At 38.3% G+C, this 25,393-nt stretch overlaps 2 pseudogenes; both read left to right on the top strand.

The window, feature by feature from the left end:
• Window positions 1-1,408: 1,408 nt before the first annotated feature.
• LOC141410437 (calcium-activated chloride channel regulator 4-like) lies at window positions 1,409-5,191 on the top strand (annotated as a pseudogene).
• Window positions 5,192-8,518: 3,327 nt separating this feature from the next.
• LOC109674365 (calcium-activated chloride channel regulator 4-like) overlaps window positions 8,519-25,393 on the top strand; it is a 74,691-nt pseudogene continuing 57,816 nt past the window's right edge.

The following is a 25,393-nucleotide window of genomic DNA, read 5'->3' as shown; positions in this document are numbered from 1 at the left end:
GAAGTCAATGAAGAAACCAGGACTGCATAGGATATATTTGTCAATACTCTTACTCTATGAACTCCAAAATATCACAGATATCCTGGGATTGTCACTGTAACAGTTCTTTCATTGTACAAAGCAGTAATTCATTTAATGTACAATTAATTATCCCATGGTATTCCTGAGGGAATGAAAGAAGTGTGTTGGATGCAACCTCAGAAGACAGAGTCCAGGCACACATGATGAAGCCTCTGTCTTGGAATGTGGCCAAGAATCCAGCATTGTTTCTATCCTCTTATCTGAACTCTTGAAGGCAATTTCTACTACTCTATTTTCAGTTCCTTTTGTGTCCTCTGAAGTGTCCTGACTGCTTTTACTTTAGGATAAAACATTCTTGATTTATCATCACAATTTGTAAATGACCTCTTTTCTCCTTAAAAAGGAAATTGCATTATTATGGAGTGATTAAATCCCTGGACTCTGAAATAAGAATGCAGGTTTAGATCCTGATTCTGAAATTCATGAGCTGTGAGGTTGCAGCAAGTTTTAAATCAATTTCTTATCACATAAAATAATATACATACTTACCTTAGAGAGCAGGACTGGGGTTAAGAGAATAGGTACCCTGGTAAGCACTGAGTAAGTATTGACTATTAACATTACTCACTCTGCCTCAATAGTAACCACAAAAAGTACCAGGTGTTTCTTATATGCTTACTGGCCAGAATTTCTTTTTTAGTTTACTCTAGTAATTTAACTTCACCAAATCTTTCATAAGAAATTTAAATTTGGGATTAAAACTGAACTGGCCTCATTTGATAGTCTTATATTGTCTCCCATTATTTATATAATTAGTCTTTTTTTTTTTCCCCAGTAATGGGGCTTGGACAGGACCTTTACCTGCCCTATTTCTGTTAAGGGTTTTTCGAGACAGGGTCTCACCAACTATTTGCCTGGGCTGGCTTCAAACTGAGATCCTCCTGATCTCTGCCTCCTGACAAGTAGGATTACAGCCACATGCCGGCCCATACAATTATTCTTTAAGGGACAAATAATCTAGTGAGTAATTATATTGCTCTGAAAAATGAGGAACAATGTTAGCATTATTGGGTCTGCTCATTTTATTAATTTTCACATCCCACTTTATTGAAAATATCTAAACTAGGTGAATATATTTAAGAAACTACCCAAATATAAGAAGTATCAAAAAATTCTGTCAATTTCATAATTCTACTGGACAACTTTTACAATAACATACAATAAAACTATTATATAACCTGAAGTCATGTATTTTCCCTATGTGTAACATTGACCTTTATACAGTCAACATCCCATAATCAGTCAACGATGACAATTTGGGGGAGTATATATACCTGGAAAGACACAAGGTGAAAGGAAAGCCTTCTGAGGAAACTAGAGAAGAACAATGGTGTTATTCAGAGGTTTAGTTTTCCTCTTACTCCTCTACCTGCTACAGGGGTCAAACAGTTCCTTTGTTAAGCTGAACGATAATGGTTATGAAGACATTATTGTTGCTATTGATCCTGGTGTACCAGAAGATGAAAACATAATTGAACAACTAAAGGTAAGCAAAATGGATTTCTTCTAGTTGAATTATGGAAAAGAAAAAACGTTAATTGTGAATAATTCTTATGCAAATTTCTAAGTGCTCCAGGAAGTTTAAAAGCAGGGGGTTTGTAGTGAGGACACTGCTGGAGAGGGTCAAGGGAGATGGAAGCTCTAGATGGAGTTCCATCCAATCTCACCACAAGACCAAAGACAAGGCACTGGGCCTCTCTGGTCTTCAATTTCTTGGTTTGTAAATTAGTGTTCAGGCTCAAATATTCTTTAAAAAATTATTCATTGAATGCTTATGGTATGCTGGAGCAGAGAGTAATAAACTAAAAAAATAAACCTCTGGCTTCGTGGAGTGTACATTCGTTCCTGAGACACAATTAATAAAAGTAAACCTGCAGGACAGGTGGTAGGTTACCGGAGCACACAGAACCAGGAAAGAGGTACAGAGTGTGGAGAGTGGCTGGGAAAAAGGGAGACATGAGTTACTGTTTGGTGTAGGACAGTCAGGGAAGACCTTGCTGATGATGTGACATCTGAACAGGAACAATGTGAATGAGGGAAGAGTTTATTAAAACCCTTAGATACAGGAACAGCATGGAAGGGAGAACAACTTGATATGACCAAGGAAACACCAGAGAATGAGCTAATGGATGCGGGTTAGTGGAAGAGGTAGCAGTGCACTCTGAAAAGACATTGGCTCTTACTCTGAGTGAGAAGAGAATCCTTCAAGGCTTCTGAGCAATGGAGGAACTGCTCCTGTGTATGTTCTGGGCTCTCAGACTGCATGTGGAGGAAATGGTGGAGGGCTTGCACTTGCCACACATCCTGTATAAGCACTGTTGCAGAACAGAGGTGCAGAAAGACTCAGGTGGGAAGTATTAGGCAGTAAGAAGTGATGGTGACAAGGACAGGGAAGACATAGTAGAGATCATTACAGCGTGTGATCCTGAACATATTTGGAGAGTATCAGAGACAATACTTCCTGATGGTCTGGATGGAAGTGTAGGGGAAGAAGGAAGGAAATACTGAGTCATGGAAGACTTCAAGTCTTTTACCTGAACACTTGAAAGAATGGGAAAAAATGGCACTTTGGGGATCTGGAATTATTTGAGGTATTTTGAAATTGATACACTTTTTAGGCATGCAATTAGAGGAAAAAGCAATCTGAATTTGAGATGATAATATTTATGTAGATATATATTTGAGTCATCACTGTGCAGATGATATGAATCCTCTGGCTGAGGGCAAACAGAGGAAGAGAAAGGCTACAGGACAAAGCCTATGCCTCTGATTTTCTGAAGTTTCTTCAGGCTACAATATTCCATGCAGTGTAATGATTGACAGTACAGCTATATGGATTATTTTCCATGTCCCTTACATCCACATCTACTAGGTCCTCATTTTCAACTTCTTCTCTCCTGGGTCCTGACACTTATTGTTCAAGCCTTTGGTGGGCATGTACTGAGTTGTGCTCAGGTGATTCAGTATGTCATTTGTAAGTTATAGTCTATAAATTCTGATGGAGCCAGAAGTGCTCATTTACAGAGATTAATTAATTACTTTTGCAAACACTCATATCTTCATCTTCTTTGATCCAACTAGGATGCTATAAAATTTCTGAGAAGACATTTAGAAGGAGTTAATAGGAATTCTGCCTAGAAAATGTTTGAAAACCATTATATTTCAGGGGATTTCAGACATCTAATAGGTCTCTAAAATCTCTCCATAACCAATGAACACACCACTATCCCAAGACAGCCATCTAGAGCCACTGAGACTCCAAAATAAATACAGTCCCTTGAGTGAAACAATGTACAACTCACACAATCATGCATAGCAACCCTATTTGTTCAATCTATAACCCAATTTGATCACCAAATACACTTTTATCTCATACATAAAGTCATCTCTTCAAACAGATAATAATAACCCCTTGATACTTAAATATCACTTAATTTAAAAGAGGAAGGCATTCTTCAGGAAAGGGAGAGAGTTCTTTCACCTGTCTTAGGTCAATGCTGAAGTAACTTACAACCTACCTTAGAGTTCTCCAAAGTCCTCTTCCTCCCTCCAAGCCAGTCCTCTGGGCTTTCAGTTATCTGAACTCTGACCTTCTGACTAATCCCAAGGTTCTCAATGCAATAAATTTGGTTCATACAGTGCACGTGAGTCAGCACATTAGACTGTCTTAAAGAGTACCAAGAAGAGAACCTGGATTTCTGAAGAACAGTTCTAGTGTGGGCTTCTATTAAACCAGGAAGCATCAAACAGGAGCCTATCTTGATCACAACACGGTAGACTGGGATGCTTGCACCATGATGAAGAAATTAACATCATCATCCACCATCCAGGATTCCTCATGTAGTGGACTTGATCGTGTACAGTAGATGTTCTTAAGGGCCTTTCACCCATCAGTTCCCCCACTAGATAATAAAATTTATGGAGGGACAATTTCTCTTACTAACTAATCTTTGTAAATTTCAGTTCATGATCATAAAAGGTGATATTATTTTAGCTTGGTGACAAAGTAACTGTTCTGTGATTAACATTTTACCTTACTATGGATTGTTCCTTAACCCCACGCATCAGGTACCCAGCCCCGCTGCCTCACCTTGAGGTGGTGTAAGGAAAGGAAACCCCCATCTATACCAATTTCTACAACTGTCTTCCTCAGCTTGTATCAGCCCATGCTGTTTGTGACTCACATTTCTTCCAATCAGTAATGGCATCAAACAGTTTTAGGATTGCTTATGTGCAGCATCCGTTCTAGTTCATTCCATCCTCATGCCAGCCATAAAGATAGCTAGGGTAGCAATGTCCATTAAAAGAGGATAGGAAACTGAGCTTCAGAGCATTAAATAAATCAACCAAGATCTGTCACCCAGAAAGTGCTAACATCAGTGTTGGAATCAAGCAAATGACTCCAAAGTCCAGGTAGATATTCACATAACTCAATTCCTTTAGTCACCAAGATAACGCAGTTGCCCTTTGAGGTAAGAGGATAGAAGACTGAGAAGCCTTTCCGTGTGCAGGATGAAGCAAGAGTTTGGGATAGTAGGTGACAGAGATAGAATTACAGGCAGAGATCCTGCTTATTAGTTAGTTTCTTTTGTATTAACAATGAAAAGTGGGAAATGACTGGCATGAGCCCCTACTTGGCCATTCTCACAGATTTTTTTCTTTTGATACAGGAAATAGTGACTACTGCATCTACTTATCTGTTTGAAGACACACAAAAAAGTTCTTTTTTCAAAAATGTGTCTATATTAATTCCTGAGAGTTGAGAGGACAGTCTTCAATACAGGAGGCCCACATATGAGAGCTACACATATGTAAGTGTCAATATCTTCTCTGACAAAAAGAATATTTTCTGATGCTCTCTGGTCTTGCCACAGATTGTTTCTGAGTCACTAAAAGTTTTCATTTCCATTATTGAAGTATTAACAATCATTTTAAATATCCGCAGGCTGATATTAGAGTTGCACCACCCACCGTTCCAGGCAGTGATGAACCATATACCAGGCAGTTCACAGGATATGAAGAAAAAGCAGAATACATTTATTTCACCCCTGACTTTGTATTGGGAAAAAAGCTAAATGAGTATGGACCAGCAGGTAAGAGATTTGGTTAAAACATCTAATTTTGCAGCAAGCAGGTCTGTGCCTAGGGTAAGAAAGCAGGGTTTGGAGAAGTCTCTAGGTTTAATCTCAGATCTTCTGTTTATTAGAAGTGTGAGTTGAAACAAGCGACCTATTCTCCCTGTCTTTTTCCAGGAAAAATGGTGAATAAATAAGTTTACACTTCATAAAATTTTTGTGAACATTAAGCTAGTTAATTCAGTATGTACACTGTGACTAAAATATAGAACAAATGCCTAGCAAATGCAAAGCCCTCAGTTCAAACTCCAGTACTGCCTCTCTCTCTCTCTCTCTCTTTCTCTTTCTTTCTCTTTCTCTCTCTCAGACATGCACCAGCATGTCCTCATGAGCTCTTGTTCTACCGACCTAACTGGGGGCAACTGGAGATGCAGAAAGGACAAAAGATAGAAGAAAAACATGCAGAAAGTTGGGGTCGGGTGTGCTGGGCTCTTGGATGTAGACGCACAGCAGCCTCATTGCTTTTCTCTATTATTCTCTTCTTTTACTTTGCTTCTTTTCTTCTCTATTCTTTATGGCCTTACTTCTTTACTATTCTTTAAAACCTTGCTTCTTTTCTATTCTTTGAAGTCTCTTTTCTTAGACTGTCCCATGTTCCCTTTTAAAGTCTCGGTGCTCAGACTTACAGATAAACAACAGCAGCCACATCTAAAAACTGCATTCCCATAATTCAAAATCTCAGTCATTAGACTTGCACTGTCCCATGTTCTCTTTAGCTCTTCTTTAGCTTAGCTTTTGTAATGCCTATGTATAAAGTTCTTGGTGCAGAAAGCTGCTCTGGGGGAGAACACAACAGACAATAGCAGCAGCAGCAGCTTCACAAGCAGCCCGTAGCCAGCCAATCAAAATTCTGCAAATCCATCCATCAATACCTCCTTCAGTGAGTCTTTTATATGCAGTGGTAAAGAAGGAGATGGAGCAACAGTTGTCAGAGAAGGGAGTGACACTGTAACAAGAGAAACCTGCTTTCCTATTTCTTTCTCTGAATGTAAACAACTTAGGAAAAGCAGCTGAGCTGCATTTTCCTTCACCCCCTTCTGTGGCTGGGGCCTTGCCAAACTCAGCCTGTAGATCATTGAGCAAAACTGTGCTTATGTCAAGCTCTCATGGGCTTTTCATAATCTCAACCCACAACACATACACTGGCAATTTCATCTAGATTAATCTAAATGTTAAGATCAGTTTTCCAAATGAATGTGCTTTACCCACATTACTCTAAAAAATGAAAGTCATTGTTAAAGGGTGGCCCAATTCATGTCACTATTCAAAGAAAAGTCTCATGAATCCTCACACAATCCTCTCCATTGCCTGTCCATTGAGCATTCACTAACTCTCCTGTCTGCCAGCACTCAGCCAGTCCTAGTCATTATCTGGACTGCTTTCCCTACTCCAATCTTAAAAGCTCCATCACCCCCCACATCCCAGTGTTATCTGTTCCTCATATGTTATCCTAACCAGAAGTCCCTCAGATGTTCTCCTTGTCTGCTTGATCCATTCCACCCTCCTCACTGTACTTCATTTCTAGCAGGCATAACCAGTGAAGTCAGTCACTTCAACCACAGGTAGAAATAACTCGATTCCCTGCCACACTTAACCATTTTTTTCATGTAACTTACTAAATCTTTAGGGCTGATTGACCCAGTCAGTCTCTTTGGCTCCTGTTATATATTATTATAAATTATAATATTAATTCACATCACTACAAATACAGTTTCCAAGCTCAGTGGAGCCTTCAATGCTTTTAACAGTATTTTTACTAGGCTTATCTCAGCACCCTTTCTCATTTCCCATAGAAGCTTTCTAAAATTTCTACAATATTTCTCAGATCTCTAGCCACTCTTTTTACTCCCACTCCCATCAGATGACAAGAGTCTTCAATGAGCAAATAGAAGTCTCCACCCTCATCTAAACTTACATTTATCTCTATCTTTTTTAACCCAGGAAACTTTTCACCAACTGCCATTGAACCAGAAGATTTCTCTTCAGGCCAGTGTCTCCATCTGAGCTCTTGACCTTTTCATATCCCATACCTCAACATCAGCCTCAGCCTTATTTGATACTGAGACAGTGAGACAAGGTCCCACCCTTACTCCAGACAGGTCTTTATTCCATAATGGTATGGTGTGTGTGTGTTTGTGTGTGTGTGTGTGTGTGTGTGTGTGTGAAAAACTCACATTCTGCAAACCATGCCCTAACACAGGTTTTAGAAAAATAAGATGAACAAGAGAGCCCTCAAGATCTATGCAAATTTGTGGTAACAATGGTTACAATAACAAAAGAAAATCGATACTTGGAAAGTTCATTTGGGCCACCCAGGCAGAAACTGTAGGTTCAGCCTGGAGGCTGCCATTAGTAGACATTAAAGTGTGTGCACACACGTGTACACAAATGCACACACAGAATAGAAATTCTATTACAAATAACAACAGAGAGCCCAACTGAGATGAGAATGGTGATGGAGTGGAATTCTGAGTCACAGGGACTGCTTTTAAGGTGGGTTGGAGCTGGGGCAACCTGAGGAGGGGGCAAGTATGATAGTGGACCTGTCTATGAAGACAGTCCCAGGTGCAGGCAGTTTTCATTTTTTAAACATTTCACCAAACTCCTGTTCCTGTAGCTGATATTGGGCTGTTACCTTCCACACTGGATGGTAAATGAATGGAATTGGAGAACATCATTCTGAGTGAGGTTAGCCTGGCCAAAAAGACCAAAAATCGTATGTTCTCCCTCATATGCGGACATTAGATCAAGGGCAAACACGACAAGGAGATTGGACTTTGAGCACATGATAAAAGCAAGAGCACATAAGGGAGGGGTGAGGATAGGTAAGACACCTAAAAAATTAGCTAGCATTTGTTGCCCTTAACACAGAGAAACTAAAGCAGATACCTTAAAAGCAACTGAGGCCAATAGGAAAAGGGGACCAGGAACTAGAGAAAAGGTTAGATCAAAAAGAATTAACCTAGAAGGTAACACACATGCACAGGAGATCAATGTGAGTCAATGCCCTGTATAGCCATCCTTATCTCAACCAGCAAAAACCCTTGTTCCTTCCTATTATTGCTTATACTCTCTTTACAACAAAATTAGAAATAAGGGCAAAATAGTTTCTGCCGGGTGTTGAGGATGTGGGGGGGAGAGTGAGGGGGCGGAGTGGGTGGTAAGGGAGGGGGTGGGGGCAGGGGGGAGAAATGAACCAAGCCTTGTATGCACATATGGATAATAAAATTAAAAAAAAAAAAAAAAAAGAAAAAGACTGTCAGTTCTTCCCTGATGAAGTTCAAACAGAAAAGGCTTCCATAATGTTTATGCAAAGTATTGATTCGGTAAGTATGCCAACCATTGCTACAAGAATTTATGACCAAGGTTATAGCTGATTTTATTCATTTTTAAATTTTATTATTTATTATTATTATTATTATTATTATTATTATTACATTGGAGGGACTGAATCCAGGGCTTTGCATATGGTAGGCAAGCAATCTATTCACTAAAATACATCCCCAGCCCTAATAGCTGATCTAAAATACCTGTCCTTGTGACATACAGATTCAATATATTAATAGAGTTTTCTTTGAACATTGCCTGACAAATGGTAAACATTCAACTAGTGTTATCTATTATTATTGGCACTATTACTGCAAATCTACTTAAACGATAATATTGATTGCCGTTACATTTTATTCAATAAAAGTACATTTTCAGAACATTTTAATTTTTTCAGGTTTGTAGTTAGGATTTTTAATGCATAGTACAGTAATATTATTTTTTAATTTTGTTAACCTTTCAGGTAGTTGAATTCTGTAATGGAAAAAACCATAACCATGAAGTTCCAAGTCTACAAAACATAAAATGTGGTTACAGAAGTACATGGGAGGTAATCAGCAATTCTGAGGACTTTAAAAATTCCACACCAATGGAAACATCGCGCCCTCCACCTGTCTTCTCATTGCTGAGGCCCAGAGAAAGAACTGTGTGCTTGGTTCTTGATAAATCTGGAAGCATGTCTGTAAGTACATGGGACCATTTTTTCCTGGACATAGCAACGGGGGTAACAGGATACTAAGAACACACTAACCTCTACCTGTACCTGGCTTGTTCCAGCTTGCATGGTGGCATAAAGTACCATCACTTGTGACCTCAATAATCTCCAATAAAATAAAGTGGAGAAAGAAAGAAAGAAATATGTCAGTAGAGTTAAGAAGATCTAACTTAAGAATGTCGTTTTACTTTTTCCAAAACATGGATGATTGAGCAAGGAGACCTCTGAGATTGTTTACTGGGAAGATCAAAACTAAAGATTGAAATATGAAACTGCTTTTAACCCTTTTACTGAAAATGCTTAGGAGACAGGAGGACAGAGTGGATTACTAGATTAGCACAATTCCTAACATTACTTTCTTTTACTTATATCAACTATACAGGTGTCCCCTTTTATGCTCAATGACGCAAACAAAAAAAAAAGCTTCACCATAAAGAATATATGAGTAGATGCAGCAATTCAGTCTTTCTCTTGTCATTCTGAATGGCAGGCATTGTTGTATTAGACTCAGAGAACAGATTCATGTCCTTGAGAAGGTCATAGTCAGGCATGTACACCTGTTATCCCAGCAGGAGGACTGCATGCTTCATGCCAGCTTGGGCTACCAAGACCCTGTCTCAAAAAAGAAAGAAAGAAACAAAAACAGAAGTTCAGAGTTCAGTAAAGAATGTGTTCTCTCCCTCCCCACTGCCTGGTTGATGGATACTCATTCTCCAAAATTTAGGAGAGACACTTCCTCCAGAAGAAATGGACTGGTCATTTAGGGTGCTGTAGGCAATTCTGATGATTCCCAGCACTGCCCTGTGGATACACTATTACTATATATTTTGTTGAAACTGCACAACTGTCCCCACTATACTGGGACTGCCATAGGAACTGGAACATTGTCTGATGCAGCTTTATATTGCTATGGCTTTGAACAGATCATCACATAGGGATGACCAATAAATACCTGTTGAAATAAACAAACTACAAACAAACACATGCAATGTGAGAAAGAACCTGGAAGGATGGCACATTTGAGGTGGAACAGACCATGCTGAACACCAGGAATAAAACATTTAGCAAATGAGGGGAAGGTGGTTATTGAGAAAGGCAGAGAATGATGCAGATTAATGAAATGCACCACAAGAACACAGGACTTCACAGAGGACAACAAAGTGATGGACCACAACCCACACAATGGTTGAGGAAATGTTTCCGATTGAGAGATGGGCAGCCTGCCCTCCACAGGGTGCTGGTGATCCAATATAAAGGCAAAGCAAAATAGTGAAGAGTTCTCGGATATGGGGACATACAAGTGTTTCATTATGAGAGGGTTTTGGAATTCAAAAGGAAATTTGGGGTTCTGGGTAGGTACCACTCATGAGTGTGCTGATAGGGACTGGAGAAGACAAATACAAGAAGAGGTACACATACATCCTGGGCAATCATCTAGGAAGATGGATGTGAGTCCTGATGGGTTGCCTAAGAGTCAGTTCCAGTTAACTCACTGGTGGAGAAGGGGTGGAGAAAGGTTAGGAGAAGAAGAGAAAATGGGTCAATAGGGACTGGGACTGGATTTCTCAGAATTTAGCTACAGTTCATGTAAGTTTCACTAGTCACCTGACTAGTCCCCAGTAAATTGAGTAATTTCGAACGTGGTTGGAGTTGAAGATAGTTTGGTTGATTTGTGAGCTCTGAGGTGTGATTTCATCTTAGGACAACAGGCACAAAGGATCTCAGGAGCAATTAGAGATGCTCTAAGATGTGAATCATCACCCCTAATTCCAACTCAATCTCTACCCTAACTTCCACCTCTAACTGGCGCCAGGAATATCAGCTCAGGGTAAAAAGCATAAGTAGCTTACTAAATTGTAACATAACCATATTTATTCAGTATTATCAATTGAGAAAATGATAATCACTTTCTTCAACAACACAGTTAACATCCATAGAAAATTCCATGTATAGGAGCCTTTCACTATTTTTATTTGCTTTCAATGTATGTCAGAACATATATAACTCCATATTTATGTTTATAAATAATAGGTAGCTATTTGCATCCAACTATTTGTATATCTACACATCTTCACTCCCATGCCCAAAGCCACTGATAGTATGGCTTTTCTTTTCCTTTCGGCCTGGACTCAGTTTCCCAAAATAGAACTCAAAGAACCCAGTATAATAAAAACTGCTACAGAAAATGAAATATAGTTCTTGTCCTGGGCTAATTTGTCTTTTTCTGCTGTTCCAGGTACTTAGATTTGGAACTCTATGTTTCCAATGTGGTGCTTTACAGAAAAACGATTCAAGTCACAAATAGTACTCAATAAATATTATTCATGTAGTCTTTGAGCATCATTAATGTGCTTAGTTCTGTGCTTATTCTATTAAAAGTAAAATTAAAGTATTATAATAAGATCTCTGACATAGACATACATATAATTTAAACTACATTTTATTTATAAGCATAGTGAGTTATTTTCTAATTTGCAATCAATTGTTTTTTATGTTGAGGTGGATTCTTAAGGCATCTGACTGTATGTACAACAGACTTTATACATTGCAGGCTTATCAGAGCATAATCTAGAAAAAGATACTTAATTTAACTTTGAGTATTTGACTGACCTTATTTTCCCAGAATGAGATGTCATGCCATTTAGTCTAGGTGGGGTTTTCCAAAGCCTTGTCCCCATGTACTTTCATTTGAACAAATAGTATCTACAATTGAGAGGCAGAAAAATATTACACAAAATTCCCAGGGATTGTTAATTGCGGATTCTATGATTTTAAAACAGAGACTATCTCTTCTATCATACATACTTCTACCTATTTCCCCTATAATAGACTATACTTGAACTAGTATGGTAATTGTGCTCTGAATTATGTTTGCAGGTAATTGAAAGGCAAAATTCCCAATCAGATGGGTCTGAAATAGTGCTGCTGACTGATGGGGAGGAAAACACTGCAGGTAGTTGTGTTGAGACTGTGAAGCAAAGTGGGGTCATCATTCATTTTATTGCTTTGGGACCAGATGCTGATGCAGCAGTAACAGAGATGAGCGATATAACAGGTAAAGCATGACCTATATATTGCACACCTTTAATTACAATATTTAAATGTAGACCTTCACAGCTCAACAACTTCTCTTGAGCCTCTGCTCTGCAGGTACTCTGCCAGGATTTGGAAACCAGAGTCAAACCTGCCCCAATCTCTTTTCTCATGGTGTTCAAAGTCCAGTTGTCTGGAGGAAAAATAAAATATAACCAGATGACATTCCTGCATTACTGGAATAATAAACAATAAAGTTCTATATGAGCAGAGGGAGCCACCAATTCCCCAGGATTGTATAGTGTGAGGGAAAGAAAGCATGAGAGACTAAGTGGCTTCTGAGCTGGGTCTCAAAAAAGGATTCTGAAAAGGTTAGATAAAAAAGAATTAACCAAGAAGGTAACACACGCACACAGGAAATTAATGTGACTCAACTCCCTGTATAGCTATCCTTATCTCAACCAGCAAAAACCCTTGTTCCTTCCTATTATTGCTTATACTCTCTCTACAACAAAATTAGAGATAAGGGCAAAATAGTTTCTGCTGGGTATTGAGGGGGTGGGGGGAGATGGAGGGGGCAGAGTGGGTGGTAAGGGAGGGGGGTAGGGGCAGGGGGGAGAAATGACCCAAGCCTTGTATGCACATATGAATAATAAAACAATAAATATAAGGATTCTGAGATTGTATAGGAAGAGTGGAGGTGAGGAAAGATGACCAAGGCATAACCAAAAAATAATAAATGAAAAGCAACAATGCAAACACATGGAGGGAATGGTGTCCCCCTGAGACCAGAGCATAGGCTGCCTTTATCAGACATGGGCTGTGAGTGGGAGAACATAAGCTCAGGCTGAAAAGAAACAGTGAAGTTTAGATAATCACTAACTGTAGTAGCTGTTATTTGAGGCACACAGAAGTGATGAAAATGGGTTCCATATTTCTAACGCCTTCTTACACATAGTAGAGGATACACAATTTACATCATGGATATTGAGTATTTTATCAAATTGGCTTTAATGGTACCACATATATACTTGCTTTTCAATGCTTGGTTGTATAAACTCTATCATTTCAAAGTATTTTCATGGCCATTATAAAACTTATGTCTGCACAAGTTGTACAGTTGTACCTTTTGGGGCTTGTCCCTATATTTCCCATTCTTCTACCCCCTCAGTGCCAGGTACTGTCAGGACACCTGGGGATACAGCACCCCTTTTGTCTTCTCATTTTGTGTTTCTTATCCACTTTGTCTGGAAACACCTAAAAGCCAACTTTGTTAGAACTATTTCTTAAATAAAACTGGAAGGGTCTGTAATGTCTGTGAGCCTAAATACCAGGAATTATAACATCTTCTTTTATGGTCTGTGACTATTTGATATATTTCATCTTGCTGAGGTTTCTGTTATAAATGTAGCTTATGTGTTATACTTATGATAATTTAAATTAGCATTTCAGAGTTCATCTTTACAGCTCACTGACACTGGTCTAGCTTAATAATACAAACCCTAGCTTAATAATACAAACCAAAACTTTGATTTTGTTTAAACTGTTACCTTTTTATTATCAACATGTAAAAAGTACTTATTTTCTAGAAAGCAACCTATCTAATATATTTATGTTTTAGGAGGAAAACATTTTTTTGCTACAGATGTAGCGGAAAACAACGGCCTCACTGGTGCTTTTGGGTCCCTTACATCAGAAAATGCCAATCCTACCCAGAAGGCAGTACAGGTCAGAGTTCCCACTCCTGAAGGTTTTGTGCTTGCATTGATCATAAGTGAGAAAAAGAATTTGGTAGCTTTTGCTGAGGGAGGTGCTCAAGTGGTAGAGCACAGGCAGGAGACCTTGAGTTCAAACCCCAGTACCACTCCCACTCCCACCTCCAAATATTGATAGTTTTAAGTTTGAGTTCCCTATTTGCCTCAAATGAATTTTTGATTAAAATTAAATTTTAAACCATATTATTTAGCTATAACTGAATTATGTAGTGAGATAAGAGTAAAATAAGTAGTAAAATAATAATTTTTTTTCTTATTTCCCTAAGTTTAGTTAAGGGATAACACTGAAACCTAATAATATTAAATTTCCCACCAAAAATAGATTTTGTCCAATTTTTTACATTTCTATTAGATTATAACAGTTGTACAAGGGGTTTCATTGTGACTTTGTCTATTTTTTTTGATGAATGAATTTTTAAAAATCTATGTTTCAGCTTTTCTACATTCTTCACTCCTATGAATTAAATTTAGACAATGAACTCAAGCACTAGTTCAATGTACTTTAGAAATAAACACTAGAAACACAGGGCAAACAATAATGGTACGTCTGCAAACCTAGTGCTTTCCCCACCTCTTCAACCACTTTTTCCCCACAGATTATTAATTTTATTCACATCTCTGCTGAACTCAAGTCTTTTTCTTGTCAGTGTCTTGATAGCAGCACTTTTTTTTTTACTTAGATTCAAAAACTTTAAATAAACTTTTTTCTTTAATTTATGTTCCATGTACAATGTCAGCACAGTCTGTTTTCATCAAAATATGTTTTAGGAGAATCTGTTTCCCTTCTTTCCACTGCCATGACTCTGTGTCCCGTTTCTTTTTGCCAAGACTTGTAACTTCAGTTTTCCAATTCATCAACTCACCTACATTAAAATAAGCCTGGATTTCCTAAACAGACCTATTTTTTCTACTTTCCAACAATAAGGAGAACAGAAGTTATAGGATGTGGGCTATAGGCAGATTTGTTTGGAGATCTGGTCTGTAGATTTATCCAGCACACAGGTTAAAAATTCATCCTTGGACTGGTGGAGTGGCTCAAGCAGTAATAGTCCTGCCTAGCAAGCGTGAGGCCCTGAGTTCAAACCACAGGGCTGCCAAAAAAAAATTGCCAGGCACCAGTAGCTCACAACTGTAATCCTGGCTACTCAGGAAGCACAGATCCCAAGCAAATAGTTCCCAAGACCCTATCTCAAAAATACCCATCACAAAAAAGGACTGGTGGTGTGAATCAAGTGGTAGAGCATCTACCTAGCAAGCATGAGGCCCTGAATTCAAGCCCCTCTACTGCCAAATATATATATTGGATACACACACACACACACACATATATATTAAAATCATCCTAACATGGCAGCGTATGGAGAGTAAATTAAAGGAATTTCTTGGGTTTTCAACATGCATGAGGCACATTGTTACTATAGTCAAAACTGACAAGTAAGGACAGAGAACTGATTTTGAAGATACTATTTTGTACTCTGTTTTAGCTTTAATAATTTAGAACAGAAGGTGGGAACTCCGAATACAATTTTCCAAAGACATTTGAAAGTATAAGAGCAGAGTATGGAAAAATCAACTAGAAATGAGAAATTTGCATGCAAGAGGTGCTCAAAACTTTCACAGGTGTGGAAGAGATAAGGAATAAAATTTTGTTGTCATACTTGGAATATCTGTGGCAGTTTCTTAACTAGAGTAACAACAAAACCAAAGCAAACTTTCGTGAGATTAATCTGTACTCATTTACAAGATAGGTAGAAATAATAGAAGAAATAATGACCGATTAGAAGCATATTACAATAATATCAATTAATAAGAACATGGGCTTGGGTGGTGGCAGCTGCAGAACACAAGAAAGTCTGTTTCCTACACTTATTCTCCCCTAATACTATTACCTAGCCATAGAAATCTTATTTTCTTAGCCTTTCCTGATATGGGGTGAAAAAATGGCATTTACATTCAAATTTAACTCATGTCCACTCAAAGACATGTACTTGACAGGGGACTAAGATTTTTGTCATAACAATATTTCAAAGCAGAATTCAGTGGCTTTTATCGGCATAGGATTGAAGCTGTTTTTGATTGAGGACTGAGTTGGAGTAGAAATAGAATTTCCTATTGTTCCTGAAGTGGTGCCCGCTAGGAAGCACCTGGTGAGAAGTAAATTTGGATCTCCTGGGACTTCATGTTAGGTGATATAAACAAAGCACAGAAACACCAGTGTGCATTCAAAAACACATGTGCAATCCATAAAGACTGAACTCATTGAAGCAAAGAAGAAAGTGGTGATTACTAGCAGCTAGTGGATTGTAAAGTTTGGAGAGCTATTAGGTAAAGGATACAAAATTTCAGTTAGATAAGAGAAATAAGCTCAAGAGATCTATTACACAAACGTGGTAACTATAGTTAAGTAACATGCATCGTAACCTTGAAAACAGCCAAGGTAGTAGATTTAATTGTCCTTATCACAAAAAACAAAGGATAAGTATGTAAGATTATGCTAATTAGCTTGATTTAGCCCTTCCATAATATATGCATATTTCAAAACATCATGCTATACATGTAAATATATACAATTTTTGTGACTTTAGAAAATAAACAAAAAAGTAGACTTCCAGACTATCAGCAAAGACTTGAATAACTTCTTTAAATCTCCTCTCATAAAGTCTCATCTTTTACTTTCTCTCTTCTTTCATTCTTCACATATCAGTATGTTCTTTTGCTGAATGCATTTTCTGTCTGGTAGTTCTCTGTCTATCTTGTGTAAAAATTATTTCAAGATTCCACATTAGGAAAATATCCATGAGTGCCTATCTCAGTTATTTATTAGCCTTTATTTTAGCTCTGAGGCCTTTATTCTATCTCTGCTCAAATATTTTAGTCACCTATAAGTATCGTCTTTTGAATATCAAAATAGGTAAACTGAGGAAAACACACACACACCTCACAACTAATTCTTCTCTGCTATTTTAACACCCTTTTGTGCTAATAGCCAGGGAGGGTGTTTGTTCAGAAAATTGGGAATATATAATAGGGTCATAGCCTCAACTCTAACAACCATGTTTCTTCTCTATGACTTTTATTATACCCTATCCTTTCTTCAGAACCTTTACTTCAAAACTTTCAGACTGACAACTCTCACAGCCCAATAAAATTCAGAACTATTATACAGTATAAGGTGGTATGCCATATGTAAGCTTGTTCTAGACCAAAAATTAAGAGTTATCTTTAAGAGAAAAAAGAATAAAATTATTCTCTTCTGCAGTCATTAATTTTTAAATATAATTAAACAGCTGGAAAGTAAGGGATCAACACTGAACAGTGATTCCTGGATGAATGACACTGTAATCATTGACAGCACCGTGGGAAAGGACACATATTTTCAAGTCACATGGAACAAAGAGCCTCCCAAAATTTCTCTCTGGAATCCCAGTGGAAAATCAATCACAAATTTCACAGTGGATAGTGCTTCCAAAATGGCTTATCTTACTATTCCAGGAACTGCATAGGTAAGCAATCACCAGTTTGAATGACTCTAAAAAAATTTTTTAAGGTGAAAATCTATTGTTTCATGTCACAAATGTGTCAATGATTATATCACAAATGTGTTAATGACTATATCACCTTGAAAATTAAGATAAAATACTGTGCACTTTTCTGGGCTGTGTGATCCTAATAATTACAATGGCAGAGAAGAGGAAGGATGAAAGAAGGAAGACAAGGGAGTCGAAGAACTGTAAGGATGAAGAATAGGCACAATTTGTGTAAGTTGGTGTAGAGACAGCTACAGAGCCCTTCCTTCCTAATGCTACCAGGGTCATAGAATCTGTGACTCTGAAGGTAGAAAAAAGGCCAAAACTGAAGCAATTTTTATAGCCAAGATGTCACAAAGTATAGATACCATGCATAGCATTCTCGGTGATATGCCTGAACTGCCTCAGTTTACAATTTTTAAAACCGGAAAACCCTCAAAGCCTGTTTTTTTCACCACACTGTTGCAATTTTACAATTGCATAATGGAAACAAGGATAGTTTGACTCTGGATACTTACTGTATATTTCCATCGACAATTTCAGGTGGGCATTTGGACTTACCATCTTCAGGCCAAAGCAAACTCAGAAACACTAACTATGACAGTGACTTCTCGGGCAGCAAGTTCTTCTGTGCCTCCGATCACAGTGAATGCTAAAATGAATAAAAACTCCAACAGCTTCCCCAACCCAATGATTGTTTATGCAGAAGTTCTACAGGGCTACATACCTATCATTGGAGCCAGTGTGACAGCTATCATTGAATCAAATGAAGGAAACACAGAAGTTTTGGAACTTTTGGATAATGGAGCAGGTAATTCACAGGATTTTAGGAATAAATGGATGTTTTCTTAACTCGGGATTGGTATGGGTCTCTGTGGCAAAGTAGGGCGGTAAGACAGGCACAAAAAGAGTTGAGAAGGATAGTGATGGAATAGCAGGACCATCAGGTAAACCTACAAAGTGCTTAGTAAGAGGCTCGCACATTGTAACTTTCCAATAAATATTATTTATTGTCATCATTTTTGTCTGCCATCTAGAGAGTCAATACCTATCCCCAGTTAACAAGATCTCGTTCAGAAGGTTGGTACAGAATCAAGAATTCTGGGCAATTCTTTTTAGGGCAGGCATCTTCAAGAACATCTGAGCTAGTGGAGTGGCTCAAGTGGTAGAGCAACTTCCTAGTAAGCACGAGGCCCTGAGTTCAAACCCCAGTACTACAAAAAGAGATAGGGTAGAAGGGAAGGAAGGAAGGAAGATCACTGAGCATCAGATGCCAGGTCTGACTGTACAAAAGCAGGAAACAGTGCTGGCCAGTCTCTTCTCCCTGGTCTGGATGGATGAGTGGCGCATAAAAACCTTTATCCAGAGTCTGGGTTATTCTGGGAACTGAATCCTCTGTTTGAGATCAGTGTGCAATTTGATACACTTCTGAATTATTGCAAGTTTCTGTCAGTATCTTTTGTGATGTAATTTGTTCAGTCATTTTATAATTCTATCTTCAACTTGTTGGCAAAGTGTTCTTTGGTGCAACAAAAGTGAGGGCTCATGGAGGAACAAACTCTGCCAGGCAAAGCTTACAGAGTCCTGCAAATAGAGCCGCTTTCATATCAGGCTGGGTAGTGAATGGTGAGTACCTCATGGTATCTAAAATCCACTCAGAGCTTAAAAATATTTGTGATTTTATATAACTAAGTCTTCAAATATTTAACAACTCAAAGTATAGCTTTTTCCATTTCTGGAATGAATTTCTGGTGCTGATGGAGTGGCTCAACTGGTAGAGTGCCCGCCTAGCAAGCATGAAGCCCTGAGTTCAAACCCCAGCTCCACAAAAAAAAAAAAAAAGTTCTATTAATTGCTTCCAGATACCTCAGGAGAATTCAAAGCCTTTCAGCTGGTATCATGTAACTATGGAACACCTTAATCATATCAGCAGTAATATGCCCAATTTTCAGGTCAGGACAAAGATAATAACCCAATACATTGTAAGCCTAAGTGTGAATCGGTAGCAGGATTTATCCTTCAGATGACAGGTGCTGTAAGAGTAAACTTTCATTTGAAATGTTCTTATGTCAAAAAAAAAAAGAAGTATAAATTAAGATGATAATCATTAAGAATGCATTTTAATGCTAGCTTTTCTTTGTCTGGTCCCTTATCTTGCAACATTTGGGGCTTTTCATTAGCAATTAGAATACAATCAGAAGTGCGCTTGTAGGAGGGAGGGAAGGAACTGCCCAGTGGTTGGAAAGGAACTTGGAATGATTTCCCCAGGTAAACCCTTAGCTTTGAGATAATTTCAAAAATAAAGAAATGTTTGTTTTAAATGCATATGTTGAATTGTATGAATTATTCTCATTTAGTGTAGTTTTCTTTCCAAAATAATTTGTTATCCAATGTGGTCCTACAACTTCCTGGTGAGAATATCAAAGGAAAATTCTCCCACCAATTGAATACTTATGATTGTGTCACAGGACTTAGTAAAACATAGCCATACATATGAAAAAACAAAAAAAATGAAAGGCATGAAGGAATGGGAAGGTGATTCATTGAATTGTAAAAATACTAGTACAGTTTTCCCCTTTTAAAGTAGAGAGTTTTTAATGCAGGGGAAATCAAGAGGAACCCACCAAGACTTGAAATTGACGACGATGCTCAGACAGTGCTGGACAGTTTCAGCAGAACAGCAACTGGAGATGCGTTTGTGATGTCAGATGTTCCCAGTGGTCCATTGCCTGACCTGTTCCCACCAAGTCAAATCACAGACCTTCATGCCACCCTCGATGGGGACAAAATCAATCCCACATGGACAGCACCAGGAGATGATTTTGATGTTGGAACAGGTAAGAACGGTGTCATGCAGTTTGAATTAAGTGAATGGTGCTCATTATAAAAGAAAGGGTGTGTGTGTAGGTTAGGTTAGAAAGTTTTTAATTGACAGCTTGGAAAGTATGAATTTCCTAAAGTGATATCCTTGAATAATCAAACATGATAAATTTTAACCTGGTCCTATATTTCATAAAAAGACAGTGCATTTGGCAGAGTTTAAAATTCAGAATTCTGGGCTGGAGGTGCAGCACAAGAGGCAGAGTGCTTGCCTCACAAGCATGAAGCCCTGAGTTCAAAACCCAGTACCACAAAAAAGAAAAGGAAAAAAAATGTTTTTAAGTCAGAATTTAGCTGGGCTTGATGGTACAGCTCTATGATCCCAGCACTTGGGAGGCTAAGGCAATAGGATCAGGAGTTCCAGACTGATTTGAGATACAAAGTGAGAATCTGCCTCTCAAAAGACCTACTAATAATAACAACAAAAATGATAAATTAAAGGAAAGGAAATATTCAGCTTCTATTGAAAAGTCAGACTTCTGGGGGATTTTCCAAGATGGCAGCTAGAAGGAGGAAGCAGAAAGCGTGCCTCCTATATGAAATCTTGGAGAGACACTGTAGACACACTTTGCAGGCAAAACCACCATGAAGACGCAAAACTTTGACCCCTCCACACCTCCAGCCGATGCAAAACATCTCCACTTCATGTTAACAAAGACACCAGGAGGGCCCCTGGGCCACCAGATGCCCGGCTTGGGAAGATGCAGACAAGGTGAGCTAAGCGGTATGTGGTACTTCCACAGACAAGCCTGGGCCAGATCAGCATAGCCCCCTGGACAGACCGACCTTCACCTGGGGAAAAAAGAGAAACTGAGTCATAAGCAATAAGAACAATAAAGGCACGTAGGAAAGAGGGTGGGGTGCATTGAGCGCCAAAGATTGGGGGAAGGGAATCCTTCCAGGAACTGTAAATAAACAAGCCGGGCGGGCCAGAGAGCCTCTGGTGGGAGCCAGGCGCGTGCCCAGCAACCAGGAGCAGGAAAGCTTGTGAGAGTGGCAGGGGAGGAAAACTCCACAGGAGAAGAGGGAAGACCCACTTCCCACGTGAACTGTAAACAAACACTGGCTGGCAGGAGCAGCAGCACCGCCCAGTAATCAGGAGCAGGAAAGCTTGTGAGAGTGGCAGGGGAGGAAAACTCCACAGGAGAGGGGGGAAGACCCACTTCCCATGGGAGCTGTAAACAAACATGCAGGCCTAAGAAAGCAGGTGCAGTGTCACCTCCCCCAGCACAGGAGAACTCTGAGTAAACAAAGCCTGTGGGGCCAAGTGAGTGCTAAGCTCACCCCTGAGATCTGCATAAATAACACCTCCAGCAACAGCAGGCTGACAGCAGCAGACAGGCAAGCCACAGTCGCAGATATCATTCTCAGAACTGTCTCCAGACTCTTTTTTTTTTTTCTCTCTCTCCCTACCTCTGGCTGGAAGAAAATTTACCAAGCCAATGGCTCCCGAAAACAGGCAGGAGTAGCAATACTTATCTCTGGCAAAGTAGACTTCAAACCTACATGGATCAAACGAGATAAAGAAGGACATTCCATACTAACAAAAGGGGAAATAGACCAAAAGGAAATAATAATCATCAACCTGTATGCACCCAATGTCAACACATCCAATTTCATCAAACATACACTGAAAGACCAAAAAGCATATATTAACGCCAACAAGTGGTTGTGGGAGACTTTAACACCCCATTATCATCAATAGATAGGTCAATAGATAGGTCATCCAAACAAAAAATCAATAAAGAAATCCAAGATCTAAAATATACAGTAGATCAAATGGACCTATTTGATGTCTACAGAATATTTCATCCAACTTCTACACAATATACATTCTTCTCAGCAGACCATGGAACCTTCTCCAAAATAGATCATATCCTAGGGCACAAAGCAAGCCTCAGCAAATATAAGAAAATAGAAATTATACTGTGCATACTATCTGATCACAATGCAGTAAAAGTAGAACTCAACAACAAAAGTAAAGACAAAAAACATGCAAACAGCTGGAAACTAAATAACTCATTACTTAATGAACAATGGATCATTGATGAAATATTAGAGGAAATTAAAAAGTTCCTGGAAATCAATGAAAATGAAAACACAACCTACTGGAACCTATGGGACACAGCAAAGGCAGTCCTGAGAGGAAAGTTTATAGCCATGAGGCCATATATTAAAAAGACTGAAAGATCCCAAATCAATGACTTAATGATACATCTCAAACTCCCAGAAAAACAAGAACAAGCAAATCCCAAAACAAATAGAAAGAGAAAAATAATAAAAATAAGAGCTGAAATCAACAAAATAGAAACCAAAAAAAAAACATACAAAGACTTAATGAAACAAAAACTTGGTTCTTTGAAAAAATAAACAGGATCGAAAGACCCTTGGCAAACCTGACTAAAATGAGGAGAGAAAAAAACCCAAATTAGTAGAATCAGGAATGCAAAAGGGGAGACAACCAAAACACCATGGAAATCCAGGAAATCATCAGAGACTACTTCGAGAACCTATATTCAAATAAATTTGAAAATGTTAAAGAAATGGACAGATTTCTAGATACATATGATCATCCAAAACTGAACCAAGAGGAAATTAATCACCTGTAGACCTATAACACAAAATGAAATTGAAGCAGCAATCAAGAGACTCCCCAAAAAGAAAAGTCAAGGACCTGATGGATTCTCTGATGAATTCTATAAGACCTTTAAAGAAGAACTAATATCAACCCTCCTTAAACTGTTCCATGAAATTGAAAGGGAAGGAAAACTGCCTAACACATTTTATGAAGCCAGTATGACACTTATCCAAAAACCAGGCAAAGACACCTCCAAAAAGGAGAACTATAGGCCAATCTCTTTAATGAACATTGATGCAAAAATCCTCCACAAAATAATGGCAAACCAAATTCAACAGCAGATCAAAAAGATTATTCACCACGACCAAGTAGGCTTCATCCCAGAAGTGCAGGGGTGGTTCAACATACAAACTCAAATGTAATAAACCACATTAACAGAAGCAAAGACAAAAACCACTTGATCATCTCAATAGATGCAGAAAAAGCCTTTGATAATATCCAACACCATTTCATGATAAAAGCTCTAAGAAAACTAGGAATAGAAGGAAAGTACCTCAACATTATAAAAGCTATATATGACAAACCTACAGCCAGCATTATACTTAATGGAGAAAAACTGAAACCATTCCCTCTAAAATCAGGAACCAGACAAGGATGCCCACTATCTCCACTCCTATTCAACATAGTACTGGAATTCCTAGCCAGAGCAATTAGGCAAGAAGAAGGAATAAAAGAAATACAAATAGGTAAAGAAACTGTCAAAATATCCCTATTTGCAGACAAAATGATACTATACCTTAAAAATCCAAAAAGGTCTACTTAGAAGCTTCTAGACATCATCAATAAGCTACAGCAAGGTAGCAGGATATAAAATCAACATAGAAAAATCATTAGCATTTCTATACACCAATAATGAGCAAACTGAAAAAGAATACATGAAAACAATTCCATTTACAATAGCCTCAAAAAAAATCAAATACCTAGGTGTAAACCTAACAAAAGATGTGAATGACCTCTACAAGGAAAACTATAAACTTCTGAAGAAAGAGATTGAGGAAGACTATAGAAAGTGCAGAGATGTCCCATGCTCATGGATTGGTAGAATCAACATAGTAAAAATGTCTATACTCCCAAAAGTAATCCACATGTTTAATGCAGTTCCCAACAAAATTCCAATGACATTCATTAAAGAGATTGAAAAATCTATTGTGAAATTTATATAGAAACACAGAGGCCACGAATAGCCAAGGCAATACTCAATAAAAAGAACAATGCTGGAGGTATCACGATACCTGACTTCAAACTATATTACAAAGCATTAACAATTAAAACAGCATGGTACTGGCACAAAAACAGATATGAAGACCAGTGGAACAGAATAGAGGACCCAGATATGAAGCCACACAACTATAACCAACTTGTCTTTGACAAAGGAGCTAAAAATATACGATGGAGAAATAGCAGCCTCTTCAACAAAAACTGCTGGGAAAACTGGTTAGCAGTCTGCAAAAAACTGAAACTACATCCCTGTATATCACCCTATACCAATATTAACTCAAAATGGATCAAGGATCTTAATATCAGACCACAAACTCTAAAGTTGACACAGGAAAGAGTAGGAAATACTCTGGAGTTAGAAGGTATAGGTAAGAACTTTCTCAATGAAACCCCAGCAGCACAGCAACTAAGAGATAGCATAGATAAATGGGACCTCATAAAACTAAAAAGCTTTTGTTCATCAAAAGAAATGGTTTCTAAACTAAAGAGAACACCCACAGATTGGGAGAAAATATTTGCCAGCTACACATCAGACAAAGGACTGATAACCAGAATATATAGGGAACTTAAAAAACTAAATTCTCCCAAAACTAATGAACCAATAAAGAAATGGGCAAGTGAACTAAACAGAACTTACTCAAAAAAAGAAATTCAAATGGCCAAAAAACACATGAAAAAATGCTCATCATCTCTAGCAATAAAGGAAATGCAAATTAAAACCACACTAAGATTCCACCTCACCCCTGTTAAAACAGCCATCATTAGCAACACCACGAACAACAGGTGTTGATGAGGATGCGGGGAAAAAGGAACCCTCTTACACTGTTGGTGGGAATGTAAACTAGTACAACCACTCTGGAAAAAAATCTGGAGGCTACTTAAAAAGCTAAACATTAATCTACCATTTGATCCAGCAACACCACTCTTGGGGATATACCCAAAAGACTGTGACACAAGTTACTCCAGAGGCACCTGCACACCCATGTTTATTGCGGCACTATTCACAATAGCCAAGTTATGGAAACAGCCAAAATGCCCCACCACTGATGAATGGATTAAGAAAA

This window comes from Castor canadensis, chromosome 7, assembly GCF_047511655.1.
Source record: "Castor canadensis chromosome 7, mCasCan1.hap1v2, whole genome shotgun sequence".
In the NCBI taxonomy this organism is placed as follows: domain Eukaryota; kingdom Metazoa; phylum Chordata; class Mammalia; order Rodentia; family Castoridae; genus Castor; species Castor canadensis.
This window is presented reverse-complemented; position numbering and strand designations above follow the sequence as displayed.